Source organism: Lissotriton helveticus, chromosome 3_1 (assembly GCF_964261635.1).
Source record: "Lissotriton helveticus chromosome 3_1, aLisHel1.1, whole genome shotgun sequence".
NCBI classification, from domain to species: domain Eukaryota; kingdom Metazoa; phylum Chordata; class Amphibia; order Caudata; family Salamandridae; genus Lissotriton; species Lissotriton helveticus.
Window position 1 is genome coordinate 1,671,642,944 of NC_136061.1, and position 12,395 is coordinate 1,671,655,338.

A 12,395-nucleotide genomic window follows, 5' to 3' on the forward strand; every position below is an offset into this window, starting at 1 on the left:
TTTCCTGTTGCAGAATGTTCTAATGATGTTATGAATATGTTAGCCTAATGTATCTAACCAATATGCAGTTACAGCTTATTATTTATGTGCTGCAACCCACTGAGCTATTTTTGTGATATGCAAGCTTCAACTTTTTTTAAAGAGAGAGAGGCTTGTCTATGGCAAACAGACTTCTGATGCTGACATTTGCTCTGCAGCTCCAATGTCTCATGGTATAGTTTTCCCCCCTCCCTTAGGAGCAGAAAATCCCTGTTTCAGCATTTCTTGCCTTGAGTTAGTTTTGCAGAAATGTTTCCATGCCCTGGAGAAGCAGAGCCTCGGCTCTGTGGCCTTGAGGGGAGATAACAGTGTTGCCTTCGCAGGTGCAGATGCCTCATGTATGAGTTCATTGTTCACCATTTCGCTAGTTCTGTAATTTTCCAGTCTGGGCGTGTCGTTACCCTGCCATGTTATGTTATAATGTATTGTCATGATAGGATGAATCAGTCCTCTCAGTGCACTCCCTGGGGTGTGGACCTGACGGGGCCCATCTGCAGATGAATATTATGTCCTTTTTTAATTTTTTTATTGAGATATTTTACACTTATGTACAGGGCACGGCAATATTAATGCATAACATTGAGAAAAACAACCAATAAAGCATCGGCAGGCATAATAAAGGAAGCAACATCCAATTAAAATAAAGGAGTAAAGTAATTTGATCCAAAATGCTATTCCAGATTGTATAGCCTAAGTGTAATCAAACAATGAATATTATGTCCTAATAAATATATTTCTAATTCTTCTCCACTGCCTGGCTGGTTTATTATATGATAATGATAAATGAGTGAGGTAAGTCGCTCAGGTGGATTTGAGCCACGCTTATCAGATGGCGCCCGAACAGGGACTCCGTGATAAGGATCTTTCTCACCTGTAAGTGGGTAGCAGAAGGCCGGGGACCCTCTGGTCGGCACGGTGGGTCTGAGGTACCCACTTTGATGCAGAGCTTGGTTCTCGCAGCGCTGCGCCACCCTGCTGATCGGGAGAGGTCCCGGTTCATGATCCTGTGCCGGGGTCTGGAAGGCAGAACTTTGGAGCTTACCGTGTTGGTCCCAGCAGCCGGCGGTGGAGAACGGTGGATGTCGGTTCTGCGAGCAGAAGGTGAGTGGTGTGACTGTTGATTGAGGGACCTGGGATGCTCTATGAGACCGGTGTGTCTCTGAGACCAGTGTGTCTCTGGTGATTGGAGCAGCCGGTGTGCTCCTAGGGCTAGTGTGCTCCGGGGAACTCAGAGTGCAAGTGGCGCTCTGACAGACTATTGGTGATTGGATGGATGTCTGTTTTAGAGCATCCGACCGGGTGGTAATGAGACTGGAGTGTGGCTCATCACGGTTAAATACTGGGAAAGGACCCAAACCCCTAGTGTGAGTGGTTTGATGGAAGAGTCCCAGATCTTCCGGGGTAAAGTGCGCAATGGTCTGTAGTGCCGCCCGGTTGGCGGATGTGTCTTACAACCTCAGAACAGTTAGTGTACTGTTCGGTCTGCGGTAGGGTCCAGGTTACCCAGGACTTGATCGACGGGCCTTGTCCCATTATGGTAACACGTGTTTGGCAAGGACTCAATGCATAGGACGTGCGTGTGCGTGTGTGGTTGTGTGTGGAGATAGTTGCTTGGTTCTTTTGTGTCTGGGTGTGTGTGGGTTCTTTGGCGGTATCTGATTGAGTGAGTTTGGTGGTGTTTGATTGAGTGTGCAAGATGCCGCGTTTCAGTAAGTTGCGATGTTTTGTGTGTTGCTGCAGTTCAACTGATGTCAGATTGGCCGAGAGCCAACCCGCTCCTGTAGAAGACTCTTTGAATTTTGAGATGTATGTGAATATGGATTTATCCCGATTTTGTTTAATATTTTTGATGCAGCTAAGATAGATTACTTGCAGGAGAGATTGTTTGCTAGGCACAGATGTCAGAGCATGTTTGATTCCCTAAGGTTGTGGCAGAAAGAGGTTCAGCAAAGACAGATAAGAGGATAGCCCAGAATATGGACAGGAGGAAATGTCTCCCTATACTTACTTATGGGGCTGGCAACTGGTGATACTTTAACACCATCTGCCTCCAGATAGAAGAGAACAGGTTTCTGTGATGTCTTTTAGTTGTTCCCCGGCTTGTGCCACTTACAGTGTCCATCAGATGCTAGTGGTGGAGTATGTTGAATATCACATTAAACTGACCACTCTGGTGCTGTGGTGGTTTGGGCGAATCCACATGCAGGTCTTAATAGGCAAAGCATTCCAAACCAGGAAAATGGGGATCTGAGAGGAAGGTGAATCGGACAAAACTTCTGTAATGAACTATGGGATCCTGAAGATTACCCACATTATGGAGGCGTATTTCTCTTCGGTGAATGCTACCTGGGACAGAGTTTTCTTATCCAGATTCAGTATTGTAAGATGGCACTTGAGCTTTCCTTTGAGCCAATTTGACTCCAATAATGTGTAATTTGTCACTGTGATGAGTCGTCACCCCAAAACTTTCTCCATTTCATGCTCTTTTGCAAATATAACCTAGCAAACTCTAAAATGTTTTTAGTGTCCTTAATTAGAGCATGTGGCATTAGAAGATGTGCGGAGGCCCTGCTGTATCTGCAAAGGCTATATTCCCCACTTTCTGTAGTTGCATTTGCTCATTTTTAAAGTGTCCCATAGCTAAAAGAAAACAAATATTTTTTTAACAGACTGATGTTGTAAGCCAGACTCTCCCATGCGATGATAGAGGAGCTATAACCCACGCAGCAGGATTCCTTTACTTTGCTCCTTGGGGCCATTGATTGTTTTTAATGTTTTTATCTTGCTTGTTTTTACTATATAATTTTATATTTGCTGCTTTTAAAATTGTATTTTGATGAGGCCATGAGCAATGTCGTAATCTTGGTTTAATGCTTGTATTGTGCTTTTATGGCTGTGTTTTAAAGCCGAAAAAAACGTATTAGCTGATGTGACTATGTTGTTCATGTTCAAAGAACAATTAAGGAAACTGAATGATACTGTAGGAACATTTAAGTGCGTTTTGTCTTTTTTTTTTTTTTTAAATTAGGGTGAAACCATGCTTATAGAGCATCTGAAGAGGACAGTTTTCCTTTCAAAAAGAATTTGATTGGCAGCTCAAATTGCTAATTTATTTGAGTTTTCCCTCAATGAGATTTGGAATAACACTGATCCATCACAAACCTGTTACAGAGTGTCATTGAAAATGCATGCTGACAGTGCAAAGGGGTTATCTTCGTCCTTCATAACCATTAGTGAGGAAGGAATTATTTTTCATATACTTGCAAAAGGGTGCAAATGTAGAGATGCAAGATTAAGTGGAAGCGGTATCAGCTATGACGACTCTCCTGTTTAAAGGCACAGAGGTAACAATTTCCAAAATGACATACTATGAAAGGGATATCAAAGGGATATCGCAACAGACCTTGTGGCCGCTGCCTGCTCCCTGTGGTGCCTGCAGGGAACAATCATGCAGTCAGGCACGGCCCATGCAGGTGAGAGGGGTGGGTGGTGTTTCGACAGAGGTCGACGAGGGAAAATTAATTATTTATTTCATTTTCCATCGTGGTCGTCTGTCGATTACCCCCCTAACCCGGCCTCACTGCCCCACCGCTCTTACCTGCACAGCCCGAGGCTGCATGCAGTGGAAACTGTCTGTGCCTGTTGGACAGCTCCCACTCTGCAAGAGGATCAACCCTGGCCTTAACCGTAGTAACTATCCAATTGCCTTTTGACTACCGGAGTAGTCAAAGTGCAAAGATATACATTTGGGCCTGTATCAAAATCCTTTATTTCGGCAGTGTCAGCCATAAAAGGTGCTATAAAAACATAAAATATTCTCTTAATTTTACAACTTTTCAATATTTAAAATAATCTACATATACTATAGTTGCGTCACACAATTTATAAAAGCAGTCTTAAGTGTAGCAGACACTTAAGGACATGCAGAATGAGTTGTTTGTAACTAAACCAAATACTAGCTAATAATTTAGTCACTGATTTCGTAAACAAGAAGGTGATGCAGATTCAGGTCTAACTTTGAAAGAAAAAAGCAAAAGGAATTCCCTGTACCCCCTCATTTCAGCACTTTCTTCCTGGTATACCATATCGAGGACAAGTAACATAATATAGAATAAACAATAAAATCATGTGCATTGGTCCTGCATTATCTTAGCGTTTTATGATGATCGGTAATACCCATCCAACGACACAGGGGATTATCCAGCGAGCACGCTTCTTTAGAATATGCTTTACAAAAAAACAGCACGTGTTTATCATTCTCAGTTGCCAGACAGCCCATAGGGCAGGAATTAGAAATGTTTTCTTTTCTGTTCCATAAGGGAGTAAAACCTGCCAAAGGGAAAATCCACACTCGGTATTTAATATAAAGTGCTCGTGCAGCGGGCTCTTTATTAAAAAATCCAAACGGGCTCAAATTCAAATTGACATTTAAAACTCGGATATGAATTTACTAGACTACCCAAGCTAGTCATGGAGATCTTTGCTCCTAACACGTATTTCCAATCAATTCCCTTCACCCCTTTCCTTTGCTATCCGACCCAGTTTATTTAGCCACATGTTTATTTGTTATAGCCAGGTTATATTGCTCACTTAATGGTCATCTATGAGAACTCTCACACCGTCCCTGTAGAGGGCCAACTATTGTGTAGACCACAACCTGATCCAGTATAAAATAAGTTTCAAGGTGGCTACATCCAAAATAGACGTAAGATTTGGGTTTAATCTAACTGACAGCGTTGGAGCACTTCTGGGGAGTCTCAGCAGTGATTTCACAAAGGTATTTTCTGCTTTTTCAAGAGCAGAAGATTTACAATGTCCCCACATTTCAGACTTTACAAAACAACTCCAGAAGCTTGGCTTTCGTACATCTTGATCGGAGGAGGGGGGGGCATAAGGTGGACGCCCTATTTGCAAACCTTAAAATAGATCCAGCCCTTTGCTTCAGAGATAATACGCTCTTATCAATCTGGGACTGTCAGCTAAGAGATTCACTTATCCTCACACCCAAATAATCAAATGTATTTACTCTATCTAAAGTTACTCCCTCAAAGCAAACCTTGCCCTTTACTTTTCTCTTGTGACTAAACACCATGTATTTGAAAAGTGTTAACCTTGCAAAACAAGCTGAACCTGGCCAAGAGCGTCGACAATCACTTTGCAGTTTTAAAGAGGAGAACGGTATCGTCTGCAAAGAGGATACCTGTTTTTTTTCTGTCCCCTCATTCTCAGTGAGTCATTTTAGTAATCAAACACATAAAGGATGCAACCATTTATCAATAAAAGATATACATGTTTAATACACGGGGGCTCTTTCCTGTCTTCTCTGTATTTCAAATGAAAAGGACATTTCAGTTTTTACACTTGCAAAGCTTATCTAAATACGTGGTGCAGGAGTCAACTTGGTAAACAGGGGCAGATTTCCAAGAAACTGATGCATCTGCAGAGATGCGTCAGTTTCCCTGTCCCAGCCTGTGATACCCTTGCACCACCATGGATGCACCGTATTTACAACACAGTGCACCATGGCGCAAGGTTTGACAGATGCATCGAAATTCTGACGCATCTGTTAGGCCAAAAGTCATGCATTGCTGGAGTTGTGTTGCAAGCACGACGCAACTGCAAGTAGTGCTTGGGTAATGCTTATACTTAATACACTGCATCACTCCTTACGCCTGCTTCAGGCAGGTGTAAGGTTTTGACGCAGTGGCATCCTAGAAGTGGCGCAGTGAAATCTTGTAGATTTCCCTAAGTCGCTTCTAAGGGGTTTTCCTGCATGGGAACACCCACCCTGCATACATAATAGCTGACGTAGGTATAATGTGACGCAGAGCTTTAAAACTAGATGCATCAAGTTGTAAATTGGCCACATTGTTAATGCCACCGCTGTGTCACAAAAGTGACGCAACAGTGGTGCAATAGTTTCACAAGGGGCTTGCAAATATGCTGTCAAATGTTTAGGATGTCTTGCCCAGGCTTTACAACTTAGGGGCAGATTTATGAGGCCCTTGCGCCACGTTTACGCCGCTGTTGCGTCACGCAAGGCGGCGTAAACGTGGCGCATCCCTACGAACGATTTACAACGTGACGCATCTAGGCAGATGCGTCACATTGTAAAGCCCTGCGCCGCTTGTGGGCGTTCCGGCGCAGGGTGGGCGTTCCGGGGCAGGTGCGCCTCGCAAAAGTGGCTGAGTGAAATCTATAAGATTTCACTCAGTCACTTTCAGGCCAATGCTGCGTCAAAAGCCTGCGCCTGCTTGAAGCAGGCGTAGGTCTTGATGCAGCATTGGTCAGATAGGGCCCCCCGAGCCTTGCTGGAGTTGCGTCGCGCTTGCGACTCAACTCGCAATGCGCCGCCTTTACGGCACAGATGCGTCACGCATCTGTGCCGTTTTTGCCCCATGGTGCGCCGCATTGTAAATGCGGCGCACCATGGGTGGCGGAGCTGTGGCGCACTGTGGCGCACATTAACTGGCGCATCCCTGGGTATGCGCCAGTTAACATAAATCTGCCCCTTAATATCTGCTTCACTGGTAACCAGTGATGATATGTGAAGATATGCCAGTGCTGCTGTCAAGTGACTGGTTCGTTTAAAAGCTGCCTAATCTTTTGCTGTTCTGCGTTGTCCTATTATTTTGTCAAGGAAGCCATTTTAAGATGTCAGTCTGAGGCTACAAAGAGTGTTACAGATCAAAGGAAATATTTGTACCATACCCTTATGGAGTCCTTTTTTATCTTGTATTTGACTGTATTTTTCTAAATATTCCACAGAAAAGTACTGGTCGCCTCATTATGAATTGGTGTGAAACAGAGTTTATACATCAATCCCGCAGGTCTTTCTCTGGTGATGAATTACATTTTCAGTTTTTCTCTAATTTAATTTGAATCACTCCGTTTTTACTAAATTTAAACAGGAAATGATGCCACCTTAATCCACTGTATGGTTACTGAGAAGCAGGGGGATTCAAATATATTCAATCATGTCATGCTTGATAAAAAACTTGGCAGCATGCAGAAAGGGACCCTTTAGAAGTTTACATAGTCAGTCAATCACAAACAGATGAAGATAGTGACTGAATTAGCCCGGCCAAGAAACACTTACAACATTTATGTTATAGGGTACCGAAAATGGAGGGGCGCTACCAGAATTTCACCTATCATGAAAGGTGGAACCGACTGTGGCGACCAATTTTAAACATTCAAACCCCATATCAAAATCAGAGTTGAGCCACTGGTAAAAACAAGCAGTTTTTGTGGTTATAAACAGCAAGCTAGCTGCAGTGGTGCAGCAAATGAAAAGGCTCCCAATTTAGCCTCTTATAATCAGTTTTCTCGAAATAATGCTAGTTCGCCTGTGATTCGCTGATAATCACTCTGTCTTAATCTGGTTTGCACCTATTACTTGAATTAATAGCTTTATTGATTCTCTGGTCACCCTTAATTTCACTGACAGTTTCTGTTAATTGCAGTTAGATAGGAAAGGCAACATGTTTCTAAAGAATTATCGAAACAGATGCACCAAACCGCACAAAAGATACGCATTGGACATTCCCAAAGGTATGCTACCGTTACAACGCCGGAATAACACTGGTAATTATTTGATTGCGGTTTTTACAGCAGAAGACATTATATTGCAAGTAGATTTTCTAGTGTTTTGCATTCCACAACTATTTAACAGCACGAACACCCTTTCACAAAGCCAGGGCTCGTCAGCAGGCCACACCTCTCATTATTGCACCAGAATAACTCCACCATGCTCTCTGCAAAAGATAAGGGCCACTCATATATTTTGCCTAGAGCATGGCAGAGGTATTCTGGTGCAATATATAGAGGGCAGCAGAAAGAGGCAGAGTAAAGTGGAGAAATGAGCAGAAAGATGCAGAATAAACGTCAGAAACAAGCAGAAAAAAGCAAGGTAAAGGTGAGAAATGAGCAGAAAGAGGCAGAAAAAAGGGCAGAAATGAGCAGCAAGATTTAGAATATTCAGCAATGAGCAGAACGAGGCAAGATAAAGGTGTGAAAGGACCAGAATGAAGCAGAATGAAGGTCAGAAATGAGAAGAAAGTGGTAAAAAAATTGTGAGGGACAAGCAGAAAGAGGCAGAAAAAAGATCATAAACAAGCAGAAAGAGGCAAATTAAAGGTGATAAATGTGCAGCAGGAGGCAAAATAGAGATCAGCATCAAGCATAAAGGAGCAACATTAAGGTAGGAAGCAAGCGGAAAGAGGTAAAATAATGGTCAGAAAGGAGCAGAAAGAGGAAACAGCATAACAGCAGAAGTGTAACTTGCAGCCATCTGGTCATGATAGACCGGGAGAAAGTCGCAAGTTGAAAGTGACCGCGATGGTGTGTGGTTATTATACAGGGTCCATGTTATTCCCACTGAATGATTTATATTCTCAAAGCCCAGCATGAAGGATTACATTCATGGTTATGGAGTCTGTGAAGAGCTCGGAGAACATCATGAATGGTCATAGCTGTAGTGCGAAGAGCTGGCTGAGCATCACAGGCTGTCGGCCATATAGCATGAGGAGGTGGTCAAGCATCCCGGACACTGATTGCTGGAAGTTTGCATTGGTGGTCACGGCAGGATGCCATGGCTGCAGTGTGAAGTGCAGATCTCGTGCTGCTGGCCATTGCTGGCAGCCTCTGTAGCACAAACAGCAGGTCTTCAAAAGATGTTCACATTGGGTGTCGTCACGCGTTTGCAAGAAGCCCAAATCTTGGAATTTCACCATTTCTTCTTATATGGACTTATGCCAGCAAAAGTCCTGACTTGGAAATCAGGAACCCACTCCAGCAGAGGCCTGCAGTGCTCAATCAAGTCATGTTACAGGTCCAGACATGTCCAGTTATAGCAGGACTACTGGTGGTTGCAGGGAGGTCAATGGAGCTTGTTTTGTCCCTGTATTCAAATGGTAGGTCTGATGACTGACTGTTGGAGAGGCTAACCTGGGATGAAAGCAAGCAGGTCCAGTTCTCCTTCTCAGACAGCAAGGCAGTTCTTAAGGAGCAGGGCAGTCATCTGGCAGTAGGAAAGTCCTTTGTCTGTAATGTCCACAGGAGCAGAAATGTTCTGAAAAGTTGGTCTGAGGTTAATTATTTATACCTGGGGACAGCCTTTTTAATGGGGAGACATCCTGCCTTACTCCCCCCATTGTTTCTGGAAAGTTCTTCCCTTTCAATGTCAAGTCTCCAAGACATCTGGAGGACCAATGGCTAGTGTCTGGTTCCTTTGTCTGTGCTGTAGGCAAGCACTTTGCAGTTTGGAAGTAACAGACAATTCTAAACATGGCAATGTTAGAAAGTTGCCATTTTCTTGCCCTAAGAATTTGGAGCCTGTAGCCTGAGTCCTGGGTCACATGACTAAGTGTAGTTTGCCTTTTGTGTATTACCATGTCTTGGCAGGATAGGTCATCCTTCCAGGATGGGAGGGGTATGCTTTTCTCTGCCCCAATTACATTTCAAAGGAGCTGCCTCCGGCATACTCACAAATACCTTGACACCAGCCTATTGTTACCTCTGACCCCTTGGAACTTGTGCATCCAAGGGAAGGAGATTCTAGAACCACATGTTGCGGGAAGCCTAGAGATGTTTCCCACTTCAAAGCTGACACATGTACAAATACTGGACTCTTAGATCAACTTTTCAGAATACTCCGTGACCAGTGGATCTTACAGAAGAAAATTTCTCTGCTGCTAGAGGGTAACCCTGCTCTATGAGAAGGAAGTCTGGACCTACTCTCTCTATACCAGGCTAATCTGAGTGACTCTAAGGATTATGTGGCTGACCGCCTGTGTGGGCTCCAGTGATACACCAAGCTCCAGAGGCCTCCCTGCAACTGTCCAGCTGATCTGCTGAAACTGGACCAGCTTGGACCAGCAATTGGACCTGCCTGAGCCCTGCTGCATGGATTCCTGATCTCTGAGTTGCCTGCCAGGTCCTAGACCAGTGGCTCTTATCAGTCTGAACTCCTCCCAAGAAAGAAAGTGAGTTCCTGAAGTTTCAGTTCTTTGTGACTGTTAAAGAACTCTCTTGCGATGAGTCTCTGCCTCCTGTGATGGTCGCCTGGACCCTTAGGTGGCATCAGAATATATTCCCCTGAAGAAATGGGAGAAACCCTGTAGTTGTGTGCTCTTCATGACTGTGAACATGCCCATTCATGCTAAGAACTTGCCACTCTGATAGCCACCAATGCTACGCTCCGGTGAACCTGATTTCTTCACAATGCAGCAACCGCTAGCAACGACCAGCAATGCAAGATCGGTACTTCACACTACAGCAACAGTAGCCTGGGTGACCGCCAACATGAATCTCTGGGTAACAACCATCTGTGTCGTCTGACAGGATCTTTGTGCTACAGTGATGACCATCCGTGATGTCAGGTCTGCTCTTAATGCTACAGAAACAATTATCCGGGATGCTCTCCTCACTCCTCATGGACTCTTTCACCATGAACTGGACTTTTTGCGCCGGACTTTGAGAGAGTATCCTTTTCAGTAGGACTAACATGGTTCCTTTACCTAGCCCACACTGCATCATGCAAGGCCTGATTTGATGACTTTCCCTCAGACTAGCACGACTAGAAGACCGCGAGTGGTACTTTGTGCTTTTAGGAGGTAAAAACGTACCTAAATCTTTGAAATCGCATATCTCTTGTTCTTCAGGTTGGATTTTAATCATGTTGGTCTCATTTGATTTATACAATGGAAGCTATTTTTCTAAATTGGTGTGGGAATTTGTTTATGTGTAGATAAGTGCTTTACACTGCCTCTGACTAAATCCTGACTGTGTTTGTGTCTGTGGCAAGCTACCACAGGGTTAAGCACAGGGTAATTTAATGCCTTTTTGTGATTCACCCTGACAAGTATTCTAATTTTTGCATGAGAAGGGTATTTCCCCCTCATTCAAAAGAACTGCTTCTAACAATTTGCCATTTTCTTTTGGTTTAAGATAGAGAGCATTAAAATTGAATTTTTTAAACTGTCTCTTTTTAAGTCTAAGTAAGCACCTGTGGAGGGAGCTCAGCTGTTAAGTAATTAGCTCTGGACCCATACGTCTTTGGTGAATCTGGAGAGGAATGTTGGACTTGGCCTTTTTGGCAGGTTCACCTCTAAACTTTTTCCCTTTTCTGTGACCTGATATTAGTAGTTTTTGGCCTCTGTGCACTTTAGCGCTGTGGCCCAGTGTAAAGTGCGTGAGCGCTCTGAGTGTGTGTGGTGAGATTGGCCTTCCCTCCTATAGGAATGCATGGGGGATATGTGTGTCATGGTAAATCCTGCTTTGAGCGGAGTGCTGCGTGAGTTTAGTATGTATGAACTCATGAGAATAAATGCTGTGCAATGGCTTGCTTAGATTTATGGTGACTGGTGAAGAAATGCCACTTTTAGAAGGTAGCATTTCTGTATGCTATGTGTCTGCCTGCCTGATGTGAATTGCATGTCTGGCTTGTGAGTGACAGGGGCTGGATGATGTGGGTGGCTCCTGGAGCCAGGGTGAGTCAGCCCAGTGGTGAATAGAAACATCTGCATGTAGATGGGAGGGATGAGTGGCACCTGGGATCTTAATAGGACTGTGACTTCCCTCCGTAATGCTGGTGCCGCCCCCTGTGGTGCGTCTGATCCCTGAGCCCCCACCTGACAGGAGAGAGGAGCTGAGCAAAACAAGTGCTCCAAAGCTCCCACAAACCAGTTGCATCTGGTTTCCCTAGCCCTGTGCTTGCAGACAGAGGGAAAAGGGTGTCTAAATGAAGTGGCTGTGACCCCATGAAGCTGTTCTCTGGCGTGCTATTCTAACTTGAGGGGGGCCTGCTGCTGCTGCTGGGCTCCAGGAGGAATTGCCACTAGGCACTGCCTCCCTGCTGGAGGGGCCCTGTGAGCTTGCCTGTCTGGGCCCAGTCCTTGTCCCCTTCCCCCTAAAGGACTTTTCTCTGGACTAAGCGCTATACCGTTATTTTGCTTGAGAAGTGCTATACCTTTATTGCTGAGAGTGCTTCTATTTTTAATTTGCAGCTCTTCTGCTTATTGCAACTGAGCGGGTGCCCACCCCGCTGCTGTGTGGCCCCCGAGGGGACCACCGGCGTGGGGATTCCCCACCCTTCATGCAGAAGGGAAGCGGGAACCCACCCTGCTAAATTATGCTGGAAACCGAGTGGGAGCCCAACCCGCATTGGTACCTTGAAGGCAGGTGCCCATCCCGCATCACGGTGTATTTCTGTTGCCAATGTAGCGGGTGCCCACCCCACATGTTTGTGCATGCCTGATGTGGGTGCTCACCCAGCTTCTATATATATTTACAATGGGAGCCTACCCCGTATTGCCTCCACCTTAAAGACATCACCTCCGTGGCACCGAGCCGCA